This window comes from Hemiscyllium ocellatum, chromosome 3 (genome assembly GCF_020745735.1).
Source record: "Hemiscyllium ocellatum isolate sHemOce1 chromosome 3, sHemOce1.pat.X.cur, whole genome shotgun sequence".
NCBI classification, from domain to species: domain Eukaryota; kingdom Metazoa; phylum Chordata; class Chondrichthyes; order Orectolobiformes; family Hemiscylliidae; genus Hemiscyllium; species Hemiscyllium ocellatum.
The window spans coordinates 99,787,489-99,804,258 of NC_083403.1; the positions used below are offsets into that span (position 1 = coordinate 99,787,489).

The 16,770-nt window shown below is 41.7% G+C and overlaps 1 protein-coding gene across 2 annotated transcripts in view; it reads left to right on the forward strand.

Moving 5' to 3' along the window:
• LOC132807012 (KH domain-containing, RNA-binding, signal transduction-associated protein 2-like) overlaps nt 1-16,770 on the forward strand; it is a 556,391-nt gene that overhangs the window by 461,088 nt on the left and 78,533 nt on the right. The gene's annotated exons all lie outside the window — the stretch shown is intronic.

Here is a 16,770-nt window from a genome sequence, read left to right on the forward strand (position 1 = left end):
GAAGAACTGTTGTTCATTAGCTGTGGAGAAGGCACAGTACAGAATTAGAACTGGGTTAAAGGGCGAAACAATAAGGACAGATTTCATAAACACTGCTTCCATTCCCTTTAATGTAGCTCTATACCAGCTTGATGGGCTGTATGATCTCCTCCTGCTCCTATATTTTGACAAGTCCATGACCAGTTTATGAACAGTTCTAACAGTCGATTCCATGATTTTCAGCATCAATAGAGTGTGTAGTTATGAAAAATATTGCAACTGTGTCCATGCTGCAACAATAAACATTTGAAAGTACTGGAAAGAAAAGCACCCTGTGACTCAAATCAGTGCTTTAATGTTAAAATTTTCATCTTGGTGTCCAAATCCTTCTACATCTTTTCATCTTCTTGACTCTTTTACCTCTTCGAGCTCTACTTTTATCGAAATTTGTGTGCTCCTTCGATTCTGGCCACTTGCAGCCTGAATCCTAAGCATTTAAATTCCCAAATCAAAAACATTCCATCTCCCTCCCATCATTTCCTCTTTTGGTCTCCTGACTGAATATCTCCTGAATTTCACCCTATTGTTCCTTGCAATGTTGCTACAAAAGCAGCTTAGGATGTTTTACTGTATTGAGGCACTGCATAAATGCAAATTGTTGTTCTCAGCAACAAATAAGTGTCAACATGAAAGCCAAAGATTAGTAAGGGTAACCCAAAGTCATTGGTTTAGAGAAGGGTCGTAAAGGAGACGAGGTGATTTAAGAGAAAGTTTTGAGGCATTGGGTAGTGGCTGCTCAAGGCCTCGCAATTTAATGAGAGACAACCTGACTAAGAGGCTGCAAGCAGAGAAGGAGAGCATTTGGATTTGAAAGTGCATTAAGCTCTTATACAGCTGGAGTATTTCATTAATTGCCCCTTGCTTTGCAATCCTTCAAGCCCCTATAAAATAAAAGAAACTTGGTCAGTCACAGTGTTGAAATGTTCCATCAAACCCTAGGCTCTGCAGGGTTCTGGAGGAAGAGAGTCCTGTATTTCCACTACCCTCTGTGAGAAGGAGTCCTTCCTGACAGTCCCTGAAGTAAATGTAAGGTCATCCATCCAATTTCTGAACTTGCACACCAACACCACATCCCACCCCACCCTGTCAGAGGAAATAGCCCATGTTTATCTCATTAAGTATTTTAGTCATCATAGCTGACTCCTTAATCTTTTGTACTCAAAAGAACATGAGTGCCCTGTCCTCACAATTTAGCCTCTTAATTCCAAATCTCATTTGAATGAATATGTCTAGCATTTTCTCCAAGTCCAATATATCCTTTGTCAAATCCTTTTATCACCTTGAAAACTCAGGTTACAGCACAAAGTCAAGATCACTGTGTTATTTAGAATAGCAGATGCAAAGGAAATCACTGGCAAATGGAAAGACAAAATTATAGGGTCTAAGCAATTTTGTACTCCACCAAGTGCTCTTCTCTCAGGTTAATATGCTCGGAACTCCTACTCAGTCTCTATTTGCTTACTCATCCAATCCCAGGGACAAAGGTAGCTGGCAAATGTCACCACAGCTGATAGCCCTCATTTGTATCGACTGAATTTTCAAAATGCCGTGGAAAAAAATTGCTGCAGTGTTACATGTAAAATAAAAATGTTTTAATAATATAGCCAAATACCAAGGGAGTGGAACAAACTTTCGTACATATTCAGCAAGTACACTTACAAGAATCAAGCGGATGATGTATTTTAGCTCTTTCATGGGCTGTGAGCATTGCTTGGTCAGCCAGCATTTGTTGCCTGTCCCCTGAACTGAGTGATTATGAGCACCATTTCAGAAGGCACTTAACAATCATATGGGTCTGTGGGTCTGGAGTCACATGTAGGCACACCCAGATAAGGATGTCAGATTAGTTTCTCTCAAGGACATGACTGATCCAGATTGGTTTAGACAAAAATCAGGAGCAAGAGGTCAAGTGAATTATTTTGTTTTCTTTTCTATCCTAAGCAGAGAGTTTTGATTATTTCTTATCCCTTCTGAAATAGATTATGGTCTGCTCTCACCCCATGCTCTGTTTGTGAAGTCCTGTTGTAAAAGTAACCCGCAGCAAACACGCTTAATGGTTAACACAAAAGTTGATACTTGTATTCAAAACCGAGGACAGATTGTTGCAAAACATATGCACACACACAAGGAAGAACACATTCTCAAGTATACGCACACACAAGAAAGAAAGGAAAAAGCAAGCAGGAAATGAAAGCAATGAGAACAACCTCCCCTCTCAACATCAGCAAAACTAAAGAATTGATCATTGACTTCAGAAACAAAGTAGGAGAACAAGCCCCCATTTATGTCAACGGAACTGGGGTTGAGAGGGTGGAAAGCGTCAAGTTCCTTAGAGTGACGATGACTGACAACTTGTCATAGACTTCTCACGTAGATGTGATGGTCAAGCATGCACAGCAATGCCTCCTCTTCCTCAGGCAACTCAGAAAATTTGACATCCATAAGGATCATCATCAACTTCTACAGATGCACCATTGAAAGCGCACTGACCCAAGTGCATAATGGCCTGGTATGGCAATTGCTCTGCCCAGGGCTGTAAGAAACTACAGAAGGTGGTGTGCACAGCCCAGGCCGTCTCCTCTCTGCAACCAACATTCATCCATGGACTCCATTTACATGGCTTGCTGCTGCAGAAAGGCTGCCATCATCATCAAAGACTCATCACACCCCAGTAATGATCTCCTACAACCACTTTCATCAGGCAGAAGATACAAAAGCCTGAACATGTACCAGCAGGCTAAGGAACAGCTTTTTCCCAGCCATTATTAATCTGATGAATGGACTCTCCAGCTTCAAATAATGCTGATCTTTCTAAAGTTGATCTTGCCTAGCACATGCCCTGTGCAATGTAACCTGTATGCCTCTGTCTAAATCTTTTTGATCTGTACGTCCTTACTTTCTATGATCTGCCTGTACCACTTGCAAACAAAGCTTTTCACTGGACTTTGCGACACAAGGCAATAAGTCAATCAAATCAAATCCAATCAAAAGAAATAAGAATAATTTCAAACTCAAATCTGGAGGATGGAAATATTTCTGGTTGTAACAGGCTGCTCCATTTTGAGATATTTTCAGTGTTGGAGGTGATTTCCTCGAATTCTAGGAGCAGCAATTACTGTTTTATATGCTGTTGGATTGTTTTGGAACCTTGGAGAAAATAAAAGTCAAAACAACAGCACTTTTAAAATGGAGAGGAACAGACAAAGGAAGCAGATGGTGAGGTCAGTGCAGGAGAGAGAGAAAAAAAACCCCACACTGCTAACTGACACAGCAGTGAACCTGCACAGTTACTGCCTTTGCTGTTTGCATTCATGTATTTCTGGATATTGGAGCGCTTCCGGGAAAATTAACAAACAGTGAAATTCACAAGTAATTTTGGAGGAACCTGTTTGGGAGAGGTCATGGCACAGAAACAGAAGTGCATATTTTAAGCGTGGTCTTACAGTAAATCTGCAGTTGTGAGTAGAGTGGGTTCTTTCTTGACATAATGAGATATGTCTCTTGATTAAACTTAAAAATATAAGCCGTAAGTATTAAGTTAGCCTGGAGCAGTGCTTTGTAGAGGAAAAAGACAGTGCCATTTCCTGGGTCTGTAGATTGAAAGTAAAAATGGCCTTTAATAGAGTGATATACTCTTCTTGACAGATGTGGGAATTTAGGGAGAGTTTACATGTTCCTGAGGATTATACCTGCAATAAATGCCGTTGATTGCGAATCCTATCAGATCGAATGGATCGGTTAGAGAGACAGTTAGAGGCAATGAGGAATTTACAAGAACAAGAAGATGCGATGGACAGCAGTTATAGGAATGAAGAGAAGTTGCAGATACAGTCACATAGGTAGGTTAACTCCAGGAAAGGTAAGACAAGTAAGCAGGTAGTGCAGAAGTCTTCTGTGGTTAAGCCCATTTCAAGCAAGTATGCTGTTTTGGATAATGTAGGAGGTGATGGATTCTCAAGAATGTAGCACGAACAGCCAAGTTTCTGGCATCGAGACTGGCTCTAATGCAATGAGGGGTATGTCGAGTTCCAAGACGAGGGGACTCTCTAGTCCGAGGCACAGACAGACATTTCTGTGACCAGCAGCGAAAGATCAGAATGGTGTGTTGCTTCCCTGGTGCCAGGATCAAGGATGTCTCGGAGAGGGTGCAGAATGTTGTCAAGGAGGAGAGGGACCAGTAGGAGGTCATTGTATACATTGGAACCAATGACATAGGAAGGAAAAAGGATGAGGTTCTGAAGGGAGAATAGAGAGAGTTAGGCCAGAATTTAAAAAGGAAGTCTTTGAGAACAGTAATATCTGGATTACTCCCAGTGCTGAGAACTACTGAAGGTAGAAATAGGAGGATAGAGCAGATGAATGCGTAGCTGAAGAGCTGGTGAATAGGAGAAACATTTTTAGATGATTGGAATTTCTTCTGGGGTAGAAGAGACCTATACAAGAAGGACAGATTGCACCTGATTTGGAAGGGACTGATATACTGGCAAGGAGATTTGCTGAAGCTGCTCAGGAGGATTAAAACTAGTAAGGTTGGAGAGGGTGGGATCCAAGGAGATAGTGAGGAAAGAGATCAGTCTGAGACTGGTACAGTTGAGAGCAGAAGCAAGTTAAACAATCAAGGCAGGCAGGGACAAAACAGAGAACAAGGTAGGATTAATGAATTAAACTGCATTTATTTCAGTGCAAGAGGCCTAACAGGGAAGGCAGATGAACTCAGGGCATGGTTAGGAACATGGGACTGGGATATTGTAGCAATTACAGAAATGTGGCTCAGGGATGGACAGGACTGGCAGCTTAATCTGCCAGAATACAAATGCTACAGGAAGGACAGAAAAGGATGCAAGAGAGGAGGGGGAGTGGCATTTTTGATAAGGGATAGCATTACAGCTGTACTGAGGGAGGATATTCCCAGAAATACATCCAGGGAAGTTATTTGGGTTGAACTGAGAAATAAGAAAGGGATGATCACCTTATTGGGATACTATTATAGACTGAAAATGTGTTGCTGGAAAAGCGCAGCAGGTCAGGCAGCATCCAAGGAACAGGAAATTCGACGTTTCGGGCATAAGCCCTTCATCAGGAATGAGGAAAGTGTGTCCAGCAGGCTAAGATAAAAGGTAGGGAGGAGGGACTTGGGAGAGGGGCGATGGAGATGTGATAGGTGGAAGGAGGTCAAGGTGAGGATGATAGGCCAGAGTGGGGTGGGGGCGGAGAGGTCAGGAAGAAGATTGCAGGTTAGGAGGGTGGTGCTGAGTTCAAGGGATTCGACTGAGACAAGGTGGGGGGAGGGGAAATGAGGAAACTGGAGAAATCTGAGTTCATCCCTTGTGGTTGGAGGGTTCCCAGGTGGAAGATGAGGTGCTCTTCCTCCAACCGTCGTGTTGTTATGGTCTGGCGATAGAGGAGTCCAAGGACCTGCATGTCCTTGGTGGAGTGGGAGGGGGAGTTAAAGTGTTGAGCCACGGGGTGGTTGGGTTGGTTGGTCCAGTATAGACCCCCTAATAGTCAGAGGGAAATTGAGAAACAAACTTATAAGATGATCTCAGTTATCTGTAAGAATAATAGGGTGGTTATGGTAGGTGATTTTAACTTTCCAAATATAGACCGGGATTGCAATAGTGTTGATGGTTTAGATGGAGAGGAATTTGTTAAGTGTTTACAAGAAAATTTTCTGATTCAATATGTGGATGTACCTCCTGGAGAAGGAACAAAACTTGACCTACTCGTGGGAAATAAGGCAGGGCAGGTGACTGAGGTGTCAGTGGGGGAGCACTTTGAGGCCAGTGATCATAATTCTATTAATTTTAAAATAGTGATGTGCAAGGATAGACCAGATCTAAAAGTTGAAGTTCTAAATTGGAGAAAGTATTAAGCAAGAACTTTCAATAGCTGATTGGGGGCAGATGTTTGCAGATAAAAGGACGGCTGGAAAATGGGAAGCCTTTAGAAATGATATAACAAGAGTCTAGAGACAGTATATTCCTATTAGGGTGAAAGGAAAGGCTAGGGAATGCTGGATGATTAAAGAAATTGAGGGTTTGATTAAGAAAAAGAAGGGAGCATATGTCAGACAAGATACATTGAATGAATCCTTAGAAGAGTATAAAGGCAGTAGGAGTATACTTAAAAGGGAAATCAGGAGGGCAAAAAGGGGACATGATGGAGCTTTGGCAAATAGAATTAAGGAGAATCCAAAGGGTTTTTACAAATACATTAAGGTCAAAAGGGTAACTAGGGAGCAAATAGGGCCCCTCAAAGATCAGCAAGACGGCCTTTATGGTGAGCTGCAGGAAATGGGGCAGATACTAAACGAGTATTTTGTCTCAGTATTTACTGTGGAAAAGGACATGGAAGATATAGACTGTAGGGAAATAGATAGTGACATCTTGAAAAATGTCCATATTACAGAGGAGGAAGTGCTAGATGTCTTGAAATACCTAAAAAGTGGATAAATCCCCACGACCTGATCAGATGTACCCAAGAATTCTGTGGTAAGCTAGAGAAGTGATTGCTGGGCCCCTACAGAGATATTTGTATCATCGATAGTCACAGGTGAGGTGCCGGAAGACCGGAGGTTGGTTAACGTGGTGCCACTCTTTAAGAACGGTGATAAGGATAAGCCAGGGAACTATAGACCAGTGAGCCTGATTTCGGTGGTGGGCAAGTTGTTGGAGGGAATCCAACAACTTGGAAAAGCAAGGACTGATTAGGGATAGTCAACATGGCTTTGTGCATGGAAAATCATGTCTCACAAACTTGGTTGAGTTTTTTTTAGAAGTAATGAAGAGGATTGATGAGGGCAGAGCTGTATATGTGATCTATATGGACTTCAGTAAGGCGTTCGACAAGGTTCCCCATGGGAGACTGGTTAGCAAGATTAGATCTCATGGAATACAAGGAGAATTAGCCATTTGGATACAGAATTGGCTCAACTGTAGAAGAAAGAGAGTAGTGGTGGAGGGTTGTTGTTCAGACTGGAGGCCTGTGATCAGTGGAGTGCCACAGGCATCAGTGTTGGGTACACTACTTTTCATCATTTATACAAATGATTTGGATGTGAGCATAAGAGGTATCATTAGTAAGTTTGCAGATGACACCAAAATTGGAGGTGCAGTGGACAGCAAAGAAGGTTACCTCAGAGTACAGTGGGATCTTGATCAGATGGGCCAATGGGCCGAGGAGTGGCAGATGGATTTTAATTTAGATAAATGTGACTATCTCCTGGAAGGTTCATTTCCAAATGTTTTGTCACTCTACTAGGTAACATCTTTAGTGGGCCTCAGGCGAAGCACTGTACATGATTCCTGCTTTCTATTTATATGATTAGGTTTCTTTGGGTTGGTGATGTCCTTTCCTGTGGTGATGTCATTTCATGTTCTTTTTCTCAGGGGGTGGTAGATGAGGCCTAACTCGATGTGTTTGTTGTTTGAGTTCCGGTTGGAATGCCATGCTTCTAGGAATTCTTGTGCATGTCTCTGTCAGCTTGTCTTAGGATGGATGTGTTGTTCTAGTTGAAGTCGTGTCCTTGCTTATCTGTATGTAAGGATACCAGTGAAAGAGGGTCATGTCGTTTTGTGGCTAGTTGGTGTTCATGTATCCTGGTGGCTAGTTTTCTGCCTATTTGTCCAATGTAGTGTTTGTTGCACAGTATTTTGTAAATTTAGTTTTGCTTGTTGTCTGTAGAAAGACCCTACACAGTCTGCTCCCCATTCAAGAGACTGCAGCAGCACACAGTGCACAAGGCCACATTCCCAACACGGCCCCCCCAACACCGTCCCTGCCCCTGACCAACACTCCTGCCCACCTGCCCCTCATCCCCGTCCAGCACTGTCCCCGCTCCCTCATCCCCGTCCAGCACACCCCCATCCCCATCCCCATTCAACACTGCCCCACCCCATCCTCATCCCCATCCCCATCCAACACTGCCCCCCCGTCCCCATCCAACACTGCTCCTGCCCCTATCCCCATCCCCATCTCCATCCCCATCCCCATCCAACACTGCCCCCACCCATTGCCCCACCCCCATCCAACACTGCCCCCATCCCCATTCCCATCCAGCACTGCCCCCTCCCCTTCTCCGGGGCAGCCGGACTGGACATCAACAACAAGACTGCTGCAGCTGCCTTTGTGGGGTATGTCTCCAAATAGCACACACACGTACACACACACACGTACACACACACACACACACACACACTTTTTTTGCAACATTTTGACAGGTTTCACCTCTGCCCTGTTCAGGGCAGTGTTGGTCAGATTATCTGGGGAAGTGGGTAGGTGAGGTGGGTTTAGGGTACACTCCTCTGTAGAATTCCAGGGAACGTGGGGAGGGAGAGAGGGCAGGAGGTCAGTCATTTGGAGATGGTACCTGTTTAGTCACTGTAAACGAAAGACGCGATCATTGTTGGAAACACATCTTTGATGTAATGTTTCTATGGGGATCTCCTTCGGATAATCCAATTTTTGGATAATTGTTATTTGGATAATCGAGGTTCCACTGTAACAAGAAAGAAGGAATCGTGTACAGTGTTTCGCCTGAGGCCCACTGAAGATGTTATCACTTATGGTGACAAAACGTCTGGAAATGAACCTTCCAGCTCAGCGAGCAAGCCTACATCCAGATTCCAGGAGGATAGTATATACGGTTTGTCCTGGTAACTGATAATCGGAGGCCTTCCCGAAATTGTGGATAGCTTGTAACGTAATTGATAGCAGCTGTGTTTTGATCCAGGAAAGTTCATTTTAAAGTTTAAACACAAAGCAGGCTTTTAAAATAATTTACAATCTCTGTTTATCTTGTGGACATGATGTTCATTTGGCATTCAGAAAAGCAAAACAGGAATTCTAATCTTTTTGTAAAAACAGATTTACTTAAAAGTCAAGCTGTCATGTGGATTGTTAGTTACCTGTTGTATTCTGAGTATTTACACATGGGATGAGGTGACGCTAGTGATGCTGTTCTTCCCTACAATGCCAGTTTAAAAGGTTAGAGGGAATTTTAAAGGGTGCCTAGCAGATGGCTTTCGATTGTGCTTGTAAAGTATTCCTGGCATTTCTCTGCCTACATGACCTGAGGTTTTCTTTCTAATGCTGTATGTCCAGGTACGCTGTGCAACTGTTGAGTTCAGTTATTACCAGGTTTAGCAGCCTCGGAAAGGTTGCTGCAGCATTGTTAATGCCAGTGGGTTTATTCTAATATGCACTATCAAGGGGGACAAAGGGAAAAAGATTACTCACGCTCGGGATGATGGGGACTTACCAGTACCTTTTCAAAAGATTAGTTCAGCTGGAGTGGCCACATTGTCTGCCCCACTCTGTAATGCATGCCTGGGCTGTCCTGTTCCCTGGGCTTAATTTCTAGTATTAAACATGGAGAGACCAGTGCAGGTGAGCTGTAGCTGCTCTGGGTAGGCTCAATGGGCCAGGTCGTGTTCTTCCCCATTTCCTTTGGGCCATCCTGGCTCATATAAGTCTGGTTTCTACTGCACTGCCAATTGTCTCTTTAGTTGTTGGGGGCCTCTCTCTCTCTCTCACTATCAGTTCACTTACACGGGAACTGCTCAGGTCCCCATTTCATTCAGCAAGAGAGGTTTTTGCCGGTTTGATTTCTAACTCCCTCCCTCCATCCCTTTGGAAACCTAGACTTTTTTTTCTTGACCTACTTTAGTCCTCTCGGTCTGATTATGCCGAGATAGCTTTTTCTGAGCCATTTTATTCCTAATGAGTTTTTTCATTCTTGGTGGGATGTTGGAAATTATTTCAGCCCTCTGCAACTTTCTGTTTGTGCAGAAACAATTTAATTTGCCGTACTTCTGCTCAGTCTCAGAGGATTCATCCTGCCCCCTGTAGGTACTATAAATTCTTTCCTCACCTTTTCAGTTTTGCTGGGTTCCATCCTGACCCTTTTTAATCTCCCAGGCTCCAACTTAGTCTCCTTCAGCTCCTGTGACATTCCATCCATTTTCCCATAATTTATGGATTTTACTCATTCCCTTATGGGCGTGTGGGACCTCCTCACCCTTTCTTTTCTGGTTTCTTTCTGCTTTTGCAGTCTCATTGCGCTGCTCTGAATTCCCTCAAGTAATGTGAGGGTAAAACAAATTATTTTATTTCCCTCATTCCTCTGTCTGTGAGCAAAGGCTTTTAAAGAAATATTCTTACTTCTTTCTCCATTTGAAATGGGCTGTAGTGTTGTCCTCCAAAATCTATTTGCAAAATTTAATTTTAAAAAAAAAATGACCCACATCAAACTCTTAGGGTTAAAAAGAGAATGGTGGTCTATTCTTGCGATCAACCGAACAGATTATTATTACAAAACCCATACACATACAAATATACACAGAAGGAAAATGGGAAGAAAGATAGAAAAGAGTTTACAATTAAGAATAATTTAGAAATTAAAGATATGGACATTAATTCACACAAAGTCTCTGTCCAAAAAGGGTTCCTTTCCAAAGGTTTTGCATTCAAGAGAATGCAGTTGGCTGAAATTGGAAAATTCCTTTTAATGTTGAGGGAGAAAAGGTTAATGTCCACCTTCCAAACTTACAAAGTTTCTTCCGATATTACATGTCAAAGGAGGTTTAGACTTTGAACAATCTGAGCTAAGTCTGTAATCTGGCGGTGGTGTCATCAGTTAGGTACTTAGATTGACGTGATGTTAACAGCAAACTGCTTCTTATCAGATTGAAGCAAGACAGCCCAAAAATTGCAATTAATTCTTCAGAGGCATGAGTGTGATCATGTGATGCAATTCCTGACTGAAATAATGAGCTTTCAACTTAACATGGTAGTTTCTGACTAACAATTGGTTATTAACAATCTAAATTCTCTCACCAGGATCAGTGCTGATTTGTTTTGAGATTGATGGTGAGCTGTTAAAGCCACTTCAGACTCAGTGATTCAGATAGCAGCCTTTTGTTCAGAACTGGCTGGGAGAAACATCTCGCCTGCTAGTCCTTTTTATTGTTTGGCACTGCAAGATCCACGCAATGCAAGGATGTGATTTTCCAAGAGGATCATAGCTTTGTTCTGCCCACGTAATTGTTGGTTGGAGTCCATCCGGGAATTGTGGTCAGTTTGTATAAGGTGATCAGTAGTGGCCATGTTTTAGTCCAGGGAAGTTCATTTGAAAATTTAAGCAGGCAACAGGCTTTTAAAGCAATTTCCTTTTTTATCTTTCTTGCATACAAAATAGAAGGTGGAGTAAGCTATTTGGCCCTCCAAGCCTGCTTCTCTATTCAATCTGATCATGGCTGAGCATCCAACTTAGTACCCTGTTTCTGCTTTCTCCCTATTCCATTTGGTCCCTTTAGCCTCAAAAGCTAAATCTAACTCCACCTTAAAAATGATGGCCTCACCTACTTTCTGTAGCAGAAAATTTCATAGTTTCACCACTTCCTGAGTGAGGAAATATCTAATAGACATCATTACTGAAACTAGCTTTCAATTTTAGATTTTACTTATTATTTAAATTTAAATTTGAACCAGAGCTTTAGAATGGGCCTCTAGTTTATGACGCCATCTAAATGTTTAGAGATGGCAAAGCTGTGCAAAAGATCTGGGTGTCCTAGTACGTGAATCAAATAATGTTAGTATGTAGATATGGCAACTGAGAATGAGGGCTTACACCTGAAACATCGACTCTCCTGCTCCTCAAATGCTGCCTGACTTGCTGTGCTTTTCCAGTGCCACACTTTTCGACTCTGACTCTACGGCATCTGCAGTCCTGACTTTCTTCGAGTGAGAAGGAAATCTAATTTAGAAAGTTGCAAGAGGTATTGGATTCCAATTTAGGACGGCTTTGCTCCAGTTACTAAGGTCGTGGTGAGACTATGTATGGAAGACTGCATGCAGTTTTGATATAATTCTTTGATGATTGATGTAAATGCATTGGAAGTAGTTTGAAAGAGGTTTACTAGACTAATACCTGGAATTGATAGGTTGTTTTATGAAGAAAGGCTTGTATCACTGGGCTTGTCTGCATTGGAGTTTAGAGTAGGACACAACTGTCTTGACAGGATTCATGTGGAGGGGATGTTTCTATCTGTGGGAAAATCACTAAAGAGGGATCGCTGTTCGAAACTGAGGTGTGACCCATTTAAGGTAAAGATAAGGAGACATTTGTCCAGTTGGAGAATTGAGAGACTTTGGAACATCCTTTGACAAAAGTTGGTGGAAACAAAATCTTTGAATATCTTGAAAGCATTGGTCAATTTGTTTTCTATCAGTTCATGGGATGTGAGCATTATGTGGCCATTTTATTATGCATCTCTAATTGCCCAATTGAGTCAACCATATTGCTTTGGATTTGGAGTCACATGGCAGCTAGACCAGGTAAGAATGACAGATTTCCATTTCTATAGAACATGAGCTTCTACAACAGTTGACATTGCTTTCATGGCTGCCATTAGGCCAGCTTTTACTTTTACTCCAGTATATGTTTGTTGAAGTCAAAGTTGCCACCTTCCATGTTGGGTTTCGAACCCATATTCCCAGAACATTAGCCTGAGATTCTGGATTATTAGTCCAGAGACATTGCTAAAATGCCAATACCACCTAAGTTGCCTTCACTTTCATGGGCTTCAGCTTTAGCTAACCAACTCTAATGAGGAACTTCATGAAACCCTTTTTGAAATCTATATAAAAGCCACCCAGTGATTTTCCCTTGTAAATTTCTTTAGTCAGCTCTTCAGAAAATTCAGTCCGATTCTTGTCGGGGTAATCCACTCTTTACAAATTTGCACTTGGTGTCCTGATCATTTGAAACTATTTAAAGGGTAAAATCACTCTACTCTTAATTATGGACTCCAGTACTTTCATGACATCCAATGCTCAGCTTACTGAGCTATAGATCACTGCTATCTCTCTCTCTCTCTCTCTCTCGCTTTTGTTACATGGTAGAGTGACATGCGTAATTTTCCAATTGGAAGGAACAGTGATTTGCAGAGGAGCTTAAATACCAGCATATATCTGTTGGGCTGAATGGTCTGTTCTTGTGCTAGACCTCTGAAATGATAGAAACATCACCACAAAGGCATTGTCTATCTAGGTAAATAGATCAGAAGGCTAAAACAATAGAGAATGCAATATCTCTGAATGTCTCATTTCTTTTGTAAAGTACAAGTCACATGAGGTGTAGTTGTAGTAGCAAATTAATCCCAATGTGCTTTTTTTCAGTGACATCACCAGATCATAATCTTTGGTTATGTTCCACTGCAGCAGAACAGTGCAGAGCTTACTTTGTCATGAACACAGTGAGGGATCTTCAACACTTCGATGCTTCCAGCAATCAAAAATCGTTGTGTTTTCTTAAGAGGATAAAGATTTAAAATTGAAAATGCATTGTTCTAAAATCTTTGCATCAACTCACTGTGGTTTCAGAGAGTTTGCGATAAATGAAAAATGAATCATAAATATGTGTCTTTTAACTTTAATTCAGAGCAAATTCCCAAATATCATTCAGCTTTAAAGAAAACTGTAGAAGGAACATCCATTTTAATTTGAAGCTATTACTGCCTGGAAAACAATTGGAAGATGAGGTCTTCTGTTTTGATTTAGGGTTGTCATCTGCTTTGATAGTACGTGCTGTAGTCAATTCAGGACTGAGAATTAATGTGGTAAAATTAATAAACAGAAAAGAAGAAAAAAACTGCAGATGCTGGGAATCAGAAACAAAAGCAGAACCTGCTGGGGAAAAACAGCAGGTCTGGCAGCATCTGTGGACAGAAAGCAGAGTTAAGGTTTCAAGTCCAGGTTCAGAACTATAGAACTGGACCTGAAACATTAACTCTGCTTTCTGTCCACAGATGCTGCCAGACCTGGTGAGGTTTCCCAGCATTTTCTATTTTTGTTATAGAATTATTGTTTGTTACAACAGCAGTAGCTTAATTATGCTTAAGCTTGGTTCCCTTGGTTACTCCATACTGTATCCATCTGCTGCCAGTGTTAGAACAGTAATGGCTGTGTCCTCAACTTTTGCTGCTTGTCATTCATCCTGGGAAGACCAGGGACAAAGAGGTACATTGAGTTGACAACAAATGTTAAGTGCCACCAATCAAATCCAAGCATGTTCTTCTCTAAAATTTATTTTCATGTCCAATCAACAAACAGTTGTGAAATTTAACATGTAAATTTGACAACGTGCTTTATATGTAGTGTCCTTCACAGGGACATTACCAGGCAAAGTAGACCCTTAACTGTGTACAAAGTATGAAAATTGAGCCAGACAGATGAAAAAAGCTTGGTCAAAGAAATGAGTTTCAAAGAACTTCTTAAAGGATTGGAGAGAGAAAAGGTTCACATTCTAAGCTCAAAACTTGGAAATGATGAAAAAATGACCTTCCCTGTTAGAGCATGTTCTCTGGCTGACTGATATCAACAATCTGATTTACGATGCATGTTCCTGATAGGTAAAACTCCACATTCAAGGTCTGGCTTGGTAAAATACATTCTTATCAACAGCAACTCGAATCTACAAAGTTTTCAGTGTTATTGTGAAAGGTTTCAACTAGAAATAAGTGAGCTAAGCTTTAAAATATTACAGTGACTGTCAAACATGATGCTTACGTAAGGAATGTCAACTGACCAGGAAGGAAAATATGAGTACAAGAGCAGGAGGGAAACCTGGCACACACAAAGCCTTACACAGAGAGAGATGTTTGATTTACAATGAGTTTAGATGATCACTAAGAAGTATCATTTTAGGCATCTGCAAGTCACCATATATCAATGATTAAACATCAGTTGAAGTGAGAATCATTCTCTTTGTTATCAACAACTCAAATTTCTAATTCATACTTTTTCCCCAGATGGTTATTTTTCATCTCAGCTTGTTCATCAAAAGGGCAACATAAGAAGGACTATTATGATCAACCTGAGCTATTGAAGAGAGGACAATAAGATTACCCAGGAAGGGAATTTAAATGATGTTTATGTGACCCGATGACCACAGCTCAGATTGTTCTGGCTCCCCCTACGGCAGGTTTTCATTCCAATCCCAGCTGGGATGGCTCAGTGGTTAGCACTGCTGCCTCACAGCATCAGGGACCGAGGGTTCAATTCCATCCTCAGGTGTCTGTGTGTGGAGTTTGCACATTCTCCCTGTGTCTGTGTGGGCTTCCTTCAGGTGCTCTGGTTTCCTCCCAAAGACCAAAGATGTGCAGGTTATACATGAATTAGCCATGCTAAATTGCCCATTGCATCCAGGAATGTGTAGGTTAGATGGATTGGCCATGGAGAATGCAGAGTTATAGGGATGAGGTGGGTCTGTGGAATGCTGTTTGGAGGGTTGGTGTGGGCTTGATGGGTCAAATGGCCTTCTTCCATACTGTAGGTATTCTATGACATGATGCTGTTATACTGCCAGAGTGTTGCAGTATCAGGGGTGCAATCTTTTATTAAGCTAAGATGAAATATGACTTCTCAAGTGAACAGAAAAGATCCTACGCCAATATGCAAAAGGAGAGTAGGGGAGCTCTGGCTAGATTATCCCTTAGAAGAAATGCTAAAGCAGATTATTTGGTCAGTATAGAAATGTTGTTATGAGGACTTACCTTTCTGTTTTGTATTCCGTGGAGATGGCATGGTAGTTATAATGTTACTAAACATGAATATAGAGGCCCCAGACTATTTGAGAGACGGGTTCAAATCCCACCATGGCAGCTGGAGGAATTAAAATTCAATTCAGTCAGAATTTGAAAGCTACACTCAGTGAAATTATGCATGAGTGTTATAAAGGCCCATCTGGTCCTTCTGGGAAGGAACTATGCTATCATTACCCAGTCTGTCCCTCTCATTCCATACTCTCACTTAATACTTCAAGTTGTATTCTGAAAAATCCCCAGCAAGTAATTCAATTCTATGGCAATTAGGGATGGGCAAAAAAAATCTTGTCTTGCCAGTGACATCCATATCCCATAAAAGATATCTACTTTTTGAACTGTGTACACCGATGTGAATGTGAATAGGAGGTATACTTAGTAGGTTTGCAGATGACACCAAAATTGGAGGTGTAGTGGACAGCGAAGAAGGTTACCGTAGAGTACAACAGGATCTTGATCAAATGGGCCAATGGGCTGAGGAGTGGCAGATAAGCTTTTCCAAAATGCAGCACCTCACAATCTAGATAAATGCAAGGTGCTGTATTTTGGAAAAGCTTATCTTAGCAGGACTTATACATTTAATAGTAAGGTCCTAGGGATTGTTGCAGAACAAAGAGCCCTTGGAGTGCTGGTTCATAGTTCCTTGAAAGTAGAGTCACAGGTAGATAGAATAGTTACAAAGACTTTTGCTATGCTTTTCTTTATTGGTCAGAGTATTGAGTACTGAGTTGGGAGGTCATGTTGCGGCTGTACAGGACATTGGTTAGGCCATTTTGGAATATTGCATGCAATTTTGGTCATCTTCTCATTGGAAGGATGTTGTGAAACCTGAAAGGGTTCAGAAAAGATTTACAAGGATGTTGCCAGAGTTGGAGGATTAGAGTTTTCAGAAGAGGCTGATTAGGCCAGGACTATTTTCCCTGGAGTGTCGGAGGCTGAGGGGTGACCTTGTAGAGGTTTATAAAATCATGAGGGGCATGGATAGGATAAATAGACAAAATCTTTCCTTTGAGATGGGGGACTCCAGAATTAGAGGGCATAGATTTAGGGTGAGAGGGGAAAGATATAAAAGAGACCTGGGGGGGCAATATTTTCAAGCAGAGGATGGTGCGCGTATGGAGTGAGCTGC